A 12,165-nucleotide genomic window follows, 5' to 3' on the forward strand; every position below is an offset into this window, starting at 1 on the left:
GTAAAAATGTCTTCACTAGTCCAGTGTGCTTTGTGTTTTGCTTTTTCAATGCAGAATTTCATACAGACTATTTTGTAGCACAATTACAAGCATGGAAGCCATTCACTCAGATTTGGACATTGCTGCAGGCAGCTGCAGAAATTCCAGTTTTAAAATGTCACAGTGGCTGAGAAGTACTACCACAGCGCTACAGAGATAATAAAAATGCTTTAGAGACTAATTAAGAGTGTGTCAACTAGGGATGAGCCGAACACCCCCGGTTCGGTTCGCACCAGAACTTTCGAACGGACCCCAAATTCGTATGAACTTTAGAACCCCATTGAAGTCTATAGGACTCGAACGTTCGAAATTAAAAGTGCTAATTTTAACGGCTAATATGCAAGATACTGTCCTAAAAAGGGTTTGGGGACCTGGCTCCTGCCCCAGGGGACATGGGTCAATGCCTAAAATGTTTTTAAAAATGGCAGTTTTGGCGGGAGCACTGATTTTAATGACGATTAAAGTGAAAAAAAAGTGAAATATTCCTTTAAATATGGTGCCTGGGGGGTGTCTGTAGTATGCCGGTGAAGTGCCACGTGTTTCCTGTGTTTAGAATAGTCCCTGCACAAAATGACATTAAATGGAAATAACATCATTTAAAACTGCTTGCGGTTTTAATGTTATATCTGGTTCCTGCAATATGGTTGAAAATCATTGAGAAAAATGGCATGGGTAGCCCTCCCTGCCCATTACGAGCCCCTTTGGGACTTGTACGCATATTAAGGGGAACCCAGTACCCATATTAAAAAAAGGAAATGCGTGTGGCCTCCAGGCCCTATATACTCAGAAGAGCAGTATACAGGCGGTGCAAACAAGACAGGGACTGTGTAGGTTTGTTGTGTTAAGTTGAATCTGTTTGTAATTTTCAACTGGTACATTTTTAAAGTGTAGCTCCAGTAAAAAAAATTATTTTTAAGCTTTTTGGAAAACATAGGGAAGGGTTATCACCCCTGTATAATTTGTTTTGTCGTCCATCTTTTTTCATCTCACTTGCTGTTGTCTCCTTCCATTTGCAAGTAGGAGATGTTTGTAAGTTGGATGTTTGAAAGTAAGGGCCTGCCCTATATGCTCTGCAGAAATGGCGGAACAAGGTGTTGGTTTTGCCACAACATTGTAAGCCCTCAAAGTGACTCTTGGTGGGCGCTGGAGCACCCTGCTGTGAACGATTATATCAAGAATTGTAATTACATGCCATTGTTGAACAGTGGTAGAAAAATTGACCTTTGGTGGTTGTGGTGCTGGTGCCACAACACTATAAGTCCTCACAGTTACTCTGGGTGGGCACAGGAACGGGCCCTCCTGTGAAATATTATATCAAGAATTGTAATTACATGTCCCTGTTAAACAGGGGCAGAAAAATTGGGCCTTAGGCACTGGGGCTGGTGCCACGACACTGCAACCTCTCCCATATACTCTTGTTTTATTGCAGGAATTAGCCCTGCTGCAAAGCATTGCATCAAAAATTGTAATTAAACGCCCCTGTTAAACAGGTGCAGAAAAATTGGGCCTTAGGCACTGGTGCTGGTGCCACGACACTGCAACCTCTCCCATATACTCTATTTTTATTGCAGGAATTAGCCCTGCTGCAAAGCATTGCATCAAAAATTGTAATTAAACGCCCCTGTTAAACAGGGGCAGAAAAATTGGGCCTTAGACACTGGTGCTGGTGCCACGACACTGCAACCTCTCCCATATACTCTATTTTTATTGCAGGAATTAGCCCTGCTGCAAAGCATTGCATCAAAAATTGTAATTAAACGCCCCTGTTAAAGAGGGGCAGAAAAATTGGGCTGATGGCATCACCCAGAACCAGAAATGTTCTTCCAACATATCAGCGGAGGAGGAAGAGGATAGGCAATCAACATAACAGGACAGTCACTCAGCATCAGCATAGGCAGTCTTGAAGGGATGTGATATTTCAAAAAAAATTATTCGGTTACATCAGCTTCAGGTGCTTGGTAGCTGTGGGTGATCCAAGAATGATTCATCTTGATGAAGGTCAGTCGATCAACTGATTCGGTGGACAGGCACACCCTGTGATCGTTAACAAAGCCACCAGCAGCACTGAAGGTGCGTTCCGAAAGAATGCTGGATGCAGGACAGGCCAGTAGCTCAATTGCATACTGTGCAAGCTCTGGCCAGTGATCCATCCTCAAGACCCAGTAAGCCAGAGGATTTTCGGTGGGAAAGGTCTCCAAGTCTGACCTTGCCCCTAGGTATTCCTGCACCATGTAAATCAGACGCTGGCGATGGTTGCTGGAACCGATCATACCTTGGGGCTGCGGGCTAAAAAATTGTCTGAAAGCATCAGTCAGACGGCTACCTTCTCCACCGCTCCTTCTGACCGATGCCTCAGCAACACATTGTCCAGGACCAGGAGTTTGTAACCTCCCAGTCTCTGGGAACGCGTTGCACAGACCTTTCTGCAAGGCCTCCCGGAGATGTCTCATCCTCTGCTCCCTCTGCGATGGCAAGATAAGGTCGGCAACCTTACCCTTGTACCGTGGATCAAGGAGAGTGACCAGCCAGTAATGGTCCCTCTCCTTGATCCGAAGAATACGAGGATCCTTCCGCAGGCTTTGCAGGATTAGGGAGGCCATGCAGCGTAGGTTAGCTGAGGCATTCGGTCCGGAGTCCTCTGGGTCACTAAGGACAACATGATCCGCAGCTACCTCCTCCCAGCCACGTACAAGTCCACATGTTTCTTGGGACTGTAAATCATCCCTACAAGACTGCTGCTGCTGATGCTGAGTGCCAGCCTCCACCTCCATGCTGACACAATCATCCTCCTCCTCCTCTTCCTCCTCCTCATCCTCTTCCTGTGTGATGGGTGGCACAGCAGGAACACTGTCTGGATAAAGGGGGCCTTGAGAGGCAAGGAAGTCCTCCTCTTCCTGCCTCTGTTCTGCCTCAAGTGCCCTGTCCATTATTCCACGCAGCGTATGCTCCAAGAGGTGGACAAGAGGTACAGTGTCACTGATGCATGCACTGTCACTGCTCACCATCCTTGTGGCCTCCTCAAATGGTGACAGGACAGTGCATGCATCCCTGATCATGCCCCACTGGCGTGGTGAGAAAAAACCAAGCTCCCCTGACCCTGTCCTGGTGCCGTAGTCGCACAGGTACTCATTGATGGCCCTCTGCTGCGTGTGCAGCCGCTGCAGCATGGCCAACGTTGAGTTCCACCTGGTGGGCATGTCACATATAAGGCGGTTCTTGGGCAGGTTCAACTCCTTTTGGAGCTCAGCCAGCCGAGCACAGGCATTAAATGATCAGCTGAAATGCACACAGACTTTCCTGGCTTGCTTCAGGACATCCTGTAAGCCGGGGTACCTGCCCAAGAACCGCTGCACCACCAGGTTAAGGACGTGAGCTACACAGGGCACATGGGTCAGTTGTCCCTGTCGGAGGGCGGAGAGGAGGTTGGTGCCATTGTCGCAAACCACCATTCCTGGCTTAAGCTGGCGTGGCGTCAACCACCTCTCGGCCTGCCCCTGCAGAGCTGACAAAACATCCGCCCCAGTGTGGCTCCTGTCCCCCAAACAAACCAGTGCAAGCATGGCATGGCATCGTTTTGCCTGCGTACTTGCGTAGCCCCTGGAACGCCTATGGAGCACCGCTGGTTCTGAGGACAGAGCACTGGAAGAGGCCATGGAGGAAGAAGAAGAGGAGGGGGTGGAGGAGAGAGGTGTGTCACAACCAATAGTAGCATTTTGGAGGCGTGGTGGCGGAACAACCTCCAACATTACTGCACCTTGTCCTGCATCCTTCCCAGCTGCCAGAAGAGTGACCTAATGGGCCGTGAAAGACAGGTAACATCCCTGTCCATGCCTGCTGGACCATGAGTCAGCGGTAATATGCACCTTACCGCTGACCGCCCTGTCCAGCGAGGCAAGGACATTGCCTTCCACATGCCGGTAGAGAGCCGGAATCACCTTCCGTGACAAAAAGTGGTGTTTGGGGACCTGCCACTGAGGAACCGCACATTGTACAAACTCACGGAAGGGGGCCGAGTCTACCAACTGAAAAGGCAGCAGTTGAAGTGCTAGCAATTTAGCCAAGCTAGCATTCAACCGCTGGGCATGTGGATGGCTGGGAGTGAACTTCTTTCGCCGGTCCAGCAGCTAGGGCAGGGACATTTGCCTGCTATAATCGGACGTGGGTGTACTGCTAGCAGAGTGCCCGGAAGCCCTTGGCTGTGACACACCTAATTCTACACCTTCATTCCTCTCAGAGCAGGTTTCAGAGAGGACTGAAGGTCTAGTGGGGTTGGAGATGCCAGCTGATGAGGAGCAAGGAGAGGTCCGCTTTGTTCTTTGGTGTGGGTCTTTGAGGTACACTTGCCAACGAGCTGCATGGCAGGTCAACATATGTCTGGTCAAGCATGTGGTGCCCAAGCGGCTGATGTTTTGGCCACGCGAGATGCGCTTGAGACATATGTTGCAAATAGCAGCAGTGCGATCTGATGCACTCATCTCAAAAAAGGCCCACACCAAAGAACTTTTAGAATAACGCGCAGAGGCAGCGCCCTGCACAGGCGGAGCTCTGCGGTGTGATTCAGTCGGTGTGCTGCCCCTAAGCTGGCCCCCGGAGGGCATCCTGCCTCGTTGGACATGTGCCTCCTCCTCCTCCTCTCTCCTACCAGGCACCCATGTGGAGTCAGTGCCCTCATCATCCCCTCCCTCTTCATCGCTGTAGCAAACCTGGCAATATGCTGCAGCTTGTGGAACATGACTGCCAGATTGCTGTCCTTCTTGAGCATCCCCTCTCTCTGCATTCACGCTACTGCCTTCCTCTAGCTGAGTGTCATCATCAGAGCCTACAAAACACTGGGCATCCTCCTGGAGCATGTACCCAACACTGTGCTCAAAGAGTTCAGGAGACTCCTCAGGAGGACGTGGTGAGTCTAGGGAAGGAGTCACTGATGATGACATTGAGACGAGGGAAGACAATGCGTTGGCAGCTGCTTTGCTAGTACCCTGAGACTGGGTGAGAGAGGATGAGGAGGATGAAGAGGGCTTGGTCATCTACTCTACCAAGTCGTTGGCATGTTGCGGTTCAACATGTCCAGCTGCCGAAAAGAAGGACAAGCGTGTCCCATGGCTACGTGCTGATGACAATGCACCGCGTCCACGACCAGCACTGTTGTCTCTAGACACAGAGCCTGCTTGACCTCTTTTATCGGCTCGCGCCTGTCTGCCTCTCCTTGCTGGCCTTCCAGACATGGTAATGGCCTGAAGGGAGTTGGGTAAAACAGCAGTTGGGTAGTGTATACACATCAACGCTGCAGTCTACAGCCTGCAGCACTAACCGAGCGAAATTTTTCCAACCGGGCAGTTGTACAGACGTTTATCTGTAGATCGACTTCTGCACAACCACAATGCCCATACATCAATCAAAACCTGGACCATCCCTGCTGAATTTTGAATTTAGGGACAATTTTAGGGTCCTTTCCAATCAGGTCCGCCTGATCGGAATCCTCTATTCACCTCTATGGAGCAGCGGATGTCAGCAGTGACATGTCCACTGACACCCGCTGCTATCCGATCCGATCCTGTCCGTTAAATTCAGATGGATGGTGACGCTATTTTCCATGTGTCTGGCGGATTGGATTGGATGAAAACGAACAGGTGGTCTGTTTTCATCCGATCTCCCCATAGAGGAGAGCGGGGCTCTGACAGGTCCGTCTCAGCACAGTGAGCGGAGACGGACCTGTCATCCACCTGCTCAGAGGGGATCAGCATGGCAATCCCCCACTAAGCAGAGTAGAGTCCGCCGGGCTATGTGAAAGGAACCTAAGTCTTGTAGCAAGTTCGTTATCACAGAGGTTAGCAGATAGACAAGGCAGACTGTGAAAGGAATCCTCCTTTCTGGATATATAAGAGGTGTGTCTATTAAATAACAAGACCGTCACCCCACCTAGTAAACAAAGCAGTCAGAACCGGTTATAACTGCATGCGTGGTGACCTTGAACATGTTTGAATCTGCATGACAAGCAGCAACACTCTATGGCAGTGATGGCGAACCTTGGCACCCCAGATGTTTTGGAACTACATATCCCATGATGCTCAACTACACTGCAGAGTGCATGAGCATCATGGGAAACGTAGTTCCAAAACATCTGGGGTGCCAAGGTTCGCCATCACTGCTCTATGGTGTTCAGTTGATTGTGAGTCGCCATTAAATTTGGTTGTGTTTTCTGTAGTGTGCCGAAAAAATGCTAAGTTTAAAAGTTGAACAACGTGTCAATTTGAAATTTTTTGTAAAATTGCACAAAACACCAACAGAATGTTTTCAAATCCTTACTACAGTTTATGGGAATGACAGCCTGTCTAAAGTCTCATTATTTAATAGACACGCCACTTATGACAGAATTGGTATGGCTCCTAAAGTAGTTCTTGTATGCACATAGCAAAACTCAGTTGGTGTTTTAGTGTTGTTTCTTAACATCCAATATGGCGCCTACAAACAACCTATTATTGTGGCGCAGAGATACTGTACATGGCTGCCTGTATCTGCTACTTAGAAGAATGTATTGATTAACTTTCCTGCTTGGGTACAGGCAAATCATCAAAGTCTCGGGAGGAGAGGAGACATGGCCAATATGATGTTGAGACATGCTGACATCAATGCATATTGCCAATCAGTGTAATCTGGCCTCATCAGGACAGTGCTAACTGTAAAATGGATCTAAAATATTTTTTCTCTGATTGCATGTTTGAATCAAGCTGTCACATACCTGGTCAGAGGCATAAGTGATGAGAAAGCTTTAAGGAGGGGAATGGACATACATCTTGGATCTGTAAAGGCTGCATACCCCGATAAACGGAAAAGAAAAAATTACAAAGAAAATCCCTGTGGGGTTTTTCAGCAGCAATTTGAGAGACATAAAAAATCTTTCCATAAAAATATAGATTTTATTAACACAAAATAATGGAATAGTCATACATCATGAAAAAATGTATTTGTTAAAATATGAGCTCTGGTATACGCAACAAATAAGCAAATATTGATGAAAAATTATGGAACGCAAACTCCTTCATGAGCGCCCGGAAGTAACGTCGCAGACATTTCCGGTATAAACTAACATTGACATCGAGGCTTGGGGTGCAAGCCCCGATGTGACTGTGAAAGTCTGGAAGTGACGCTATGGATGGTTTTAGCGTCGCTTCCGTGTGCCACACTTCACATTTAGATGCCATAGATGGGTAAGAGAGCGCTTGAATGTTTTTTCCTTTCACATTAAAATGATAAGCTCATTGGGGTTGCGATAAATAATACTATTTGTTTGGTAATATATTGAGCATAGATTCCAGGTGAAACACATAATCATATTATAGGAAAGAGGCGTGGCGGCCATCTTTAGATACAAACCGGAAGTGATTATTGGTGAAACAGGGAGATGGAATCTGGCTCATTTACATCTTGTACCTTATATAAAGGAGCTTGGCAGCAGTGGTAGTATACCCCAGATGAAGTCCAAGTGGACGAAACATGTCGGGAGGCCTCCACTACTGCCTATTTTTTATTGATAAGCACTTGAGTAACTACACAAATGTAAGTTTGTTACTATTTTTAATATTTCTTATTCTTCTTTCTAATATATCTTATTTCAAAACAGTATCACGCTATTTTGGCCATATCTTTTTGCCCTATGTGGATTTTGGTTGGTGTCGGAGATCTCTTTTAAGTGGTAAAGATCAAGTATATTTAGGAATTGGAGGAAGGCAAGTTCGACAGTGTGACTGACCGACTTGGGATCTGGGAAGTGTGTTCTCCACAACCAGAGTGATAAGCACGTATGACCCTTTGAATATAAGTTAATTCGGGTCAATAGCATCCGGTAAGCCTACATCTGTTAAGGTGGTGGTATCGACACTGACAGTTCGGTAGAACCATTCTTGGATTACCTTTCCAAACCTTCACGCTACATTTGGGACTTCATTTTCACAAATGGACTTTCTGTGCTCAGATTTCTAGAGTGCTTTCTTTTTTTCTTTATATATATTGTTTACTTTATTTATTGTGGTACACATATGAATAAGCACCAATACACAGTGATATTGGAGTGCACTTTTTTGAGGTACTGGAAAACTGCAATTGTTTGTATTTCTTCTTGTCACAAGTTTAATGTGTGCACAGATTCACACATTATCATTTTCATATAGCGCTACACTTCACATATAATTCTCACATGGAAAAAAAACCTCCTCCCATTCTCCCCCATGCTGGGAGACCCCTGCACTGATCCCAGCCACACCCCCCATAGGAGACAGGGCAGGGCATTTGGATCAGGGAGGACCTGGGTGTTCTCAGAATAAATCTTATATAATTAATTTTTGGGGAGGCTCTTTTGTCCTGTGATCACTTGTAGGCCGTGCGGGGGGCTCTCTGGCCACACATTGTGTTTTTCCCCCTTGGGGAGACCCTTTGGACATGGACAACAGTTCAGCGGTTTCGGGGATCACCTTTGAATGAGTTTGTTGCTCTTTTTAAAAAAAGTCTCTAGTTTCAAACGCATCTATTTGATGAAAAGGGTAAATATTGGTTGTGTGTTTGTTGTTTTCAATAAATACTCATATCTATTTAATGATGTTTCATAGTATAAAAAATTGTCCATTGTTGTATCAACAGAAATATGATAACCCCCTGAAGAAGACCATTATCTGTTTTGGGTTTAAATGCATTGGGGTATTTCCATACATCAAATGGCTCTCTAAGTTAGAAATATGGGAACCTTATGTCAAAATATTCCAATTGTATATTAATCAATTATGTGGAAGATTTTTTTAATTTTTCATCAATATTTGCTTATTTGTTGCATATACCGCAGCTCATATTTTAACTATTTTTATTTTTTCATGATGTATGACTATTCCATCAGCTTGTGCTAATAAAATCTATATTTTTATGGAAAGATTTTTTGTGTCTCTCAAATTGCTGCTAAAAACCCCCACAGGGATTTTCTTTGGCATTTTTTCTTTTCAAGTAATAAGAGGGCTTCCCTTACATCCAAGTTCAGAGAACCCCTGAAGGTGAAGACAGAGAGTGCTGCACCCAAAGAAGCACAGGTTGCCAGCCGAGGAGTTTCCGGAGGATCAGAGAAGACGAGGCACCAGAAGGAGACTCGACCATGCAGCAAGGCAGAAGACACTCTAGGTGAGCAGGTGAAGTCTCGACTGTGCAGAGATACCAGTAAGACAGTTGTCACTCTAGATGTACTGGTGGATTTTGACAGATGAATGAAACAGTAAACAAATTCAGGAGCCAGAACCAGGGTCATACACAGGAGGTCAGTCAGGAACAGGAGCAGAAGTGTGGTCAAAATCAAGTCAAGGTCATACACAGTAAGCAGGCAGTGAGTGAAGTCCATGTAAACAAGCTGGGATCAGAGCCAGAAGAGAAGCCAAGGCAGGTCCAATGGAAAGCTCGGTTAGCAACTAAAAATCAAAGAATACAGCAACACAGAAGCACAGGACACAGGGGGGCTAACAATCATCCAGCAACTTGTGGACCAGACTGCTGTCTTTAACCACTTAAGGACTGAGCCTCTTTTTGAGATTTGTTGTTTACAAGTTAAAAAAATAGTTTTTTTTGCTAGAAAATTACTTAGAACCCACAAACATTATAAAACAAAATTCTAACACCCTAGAGAATAAAATGGTGGTAGTTGCAATACTTTCTGTCACACCATATTTGCGCAGTGGTCTTACAAGCGCATTTTTTTTGAAAAAAATACACTTTTTTGAATAAAATAATAAGACAACAGTAAAGTTAGCCCAATTTTTTTATATTGTGAAAGATAATGTTACACCGAGTAAATTGATACCCAAAATGTCACGTTTCAAAATTGCACCCGCTCGTGAAATGGCGACAAACATTTACCCTTAAAAATCTCCATAGACGACGTTTAAAAAATTCTACAGGTTGCATGTTTTGAGTTAAAGAGGAGGTCCAGGGCTAGAATTATTGCTCCCGCTCTACCGATCGCTGCGATACCTGAACACCGTTTACATACGCGGGCGCTACTCTTTTTTTCTTATTTATTTTATTTTTACACTGTTCTTTAAAAAAAAAAAAAAAAAATTGTGTCACTTTTATTCCTATTATAAGGAATGTAAACATCCCTTGTAATAGAAAAAAGCATTACAGGACCTCTTAAATAAGAGATCTGGGATCAAAAAGTCTCAGATCTCATATTAACACTAAAATGCAATAAAAAAAAAAGTCCCTTTAAGAGCTATGGGCAGAAAGTGACATTTTGACATCGCTTCCACCCAGCAATGGTATGGAGACAGGTGGGGACCATCTTCCCCTCACTCGTCTCCATACCCAGCAAGGGAGAAGATCCGATCGCCTCTGCCGCTGCCAATGGCTCCAGTAAGCAGCAGAGGGCAGCGGAGCGTGGTGGGAGGGGGGCCCTCTCCTGACGCCGATAAAAGAAATCTTGCGGCATATCCGTCGCAGAGACCACTATTATCAGAAACCGGACTGCCGACTGAAGAAGAGAATAGTGGGGTTATGGTAGCTAGCTGCTGCCATAATGTGACGGACTGCGGTTTATATGGTCACAAAACAGACACCCCAAAGCAAAGTACATATTGATTTTTTTTTTTATTTTAGTTCTAAATATGTCCCTTCTATTCTATTAATAACCAGTAGATGGCAGAGAAGGTACACAAACAGAGTCTATATAAGGCCACACACCATGTGACTGGAAATTAAACTACTTCCAGCCATAAAGTCAGTGGTCATATCTCATGCTGTTTGTGTGATTCTTTGCAGGTATGTACTCTAAAAATTGTTCCTAATCTGTATTAACCTGTGATAGAAAGATTCCTAAACATCTTGAGCAGATGCAGAAAAAGTCTCAGCAGATTTTATGCTATAGTTTTGCTGTAATTAGAAGTTTAGAACAGCATGTGTGAGAAACAAGGGAAAAGGGCAAAAAAACATGAAAATACTGTATTAGTCAGAACAAATGTCTATGATAAACACTAAACCTTTCTAAATAGGTATATTTAAACCTGATTTATTGAAAATTGCATAGATTTATAAAAGCACATGTTTTCTGTTATTAATAAGAAAAAAACTATTGTATGTAAAGCTTATGCATTGCATCATACAGACATGCAATGTACACCATCTAGTGGTTAAAAAAGAGTACTACCATGATAATATTTGTATTAAAGCAATGCATTGCCAGTATGATTATTGCACACTTAAAGTGTACCAGAGAGATAAAGATAATTATCTATAACACTGAATAACAGGGATAAATATATTATTAAAATATAATAATGTTCATTGTTGTAACTACGTTTTAAAATACTTTAGTTAAAATCGGTATTATATATATTGTTAATGGTTATAAACATGTGACTATAAAAATGTAAAAGATGTATTGTTATGTAAAAATTAAACTACTTCCAGCCATAAAGTCAGTGGTCATATCTCATGCTGTTTGTGTGATTCTTTGCAGTCCACGCCAAGCTGATCACCTTATCTCATCGCGTCTACAATCATTGGCTCTCTTAATTCACATTTTGAGGCCGGTAACATTTTGGGGGCTCGTGTGCCAGGATTCGTTGTGTTACCAGTGAGAGGGAAGTGCGAGACAAGCGTGAGCCGGCTACAGAGCTACAAGGAGAGTCGTGAGAGTCGTCTGCCTCGTGAGTGCAAGTCTTCAGATTGCAACAGAGATGGCGTCTCCTCGTCGTGCGCTGATGTGGGATATCCAGAAACAAATTCATCTGCTTAATGAAGAACAGCTGCATAGCCTCGCTATTACGCTGGAAGATGAAAGAGACGTGGACGTTCCATCAGTGACTGGTACCAACGAAATGGAACTTGTTGAATTTATTGAAGACTACTTGAGAAGTGATCAGCTGGAAAAGTTGGAAGATCAAGGTATGTCTTACCTACTCATCATCCAAGACAAGATCAATGAACTAAAACTTAACAAGGAAAGTACACCAACTGTGGACATTGCAACCGCTGCAAAAAAATAAGTAGTGGAACTGCAAGGACTGAACAGGTATCGGAGGTGGTGAGATTAACTGATGTTGTTGCTTTATTGCCACGTAGAGAATTTAAAATGCATGGTGGTGTAATTTCAGATCATGG

This window comes from Lithobates pipiens, unplaced genomic scaffold (assembly GCF_037356315.1).
Source record: "Lithobates pipiens isolate NorthernLeopardFrog02 unplaced genomic scaffold, aLitPip1_a1.2 Scaffold_18, whole genome shotgun sequence".
Classification (NCBI taxonomy): Eukaryota; Metazoa; Chordata; class Amphibia; order Anura; family Ranidae; genus Lithobates; species Lithobates pipiens.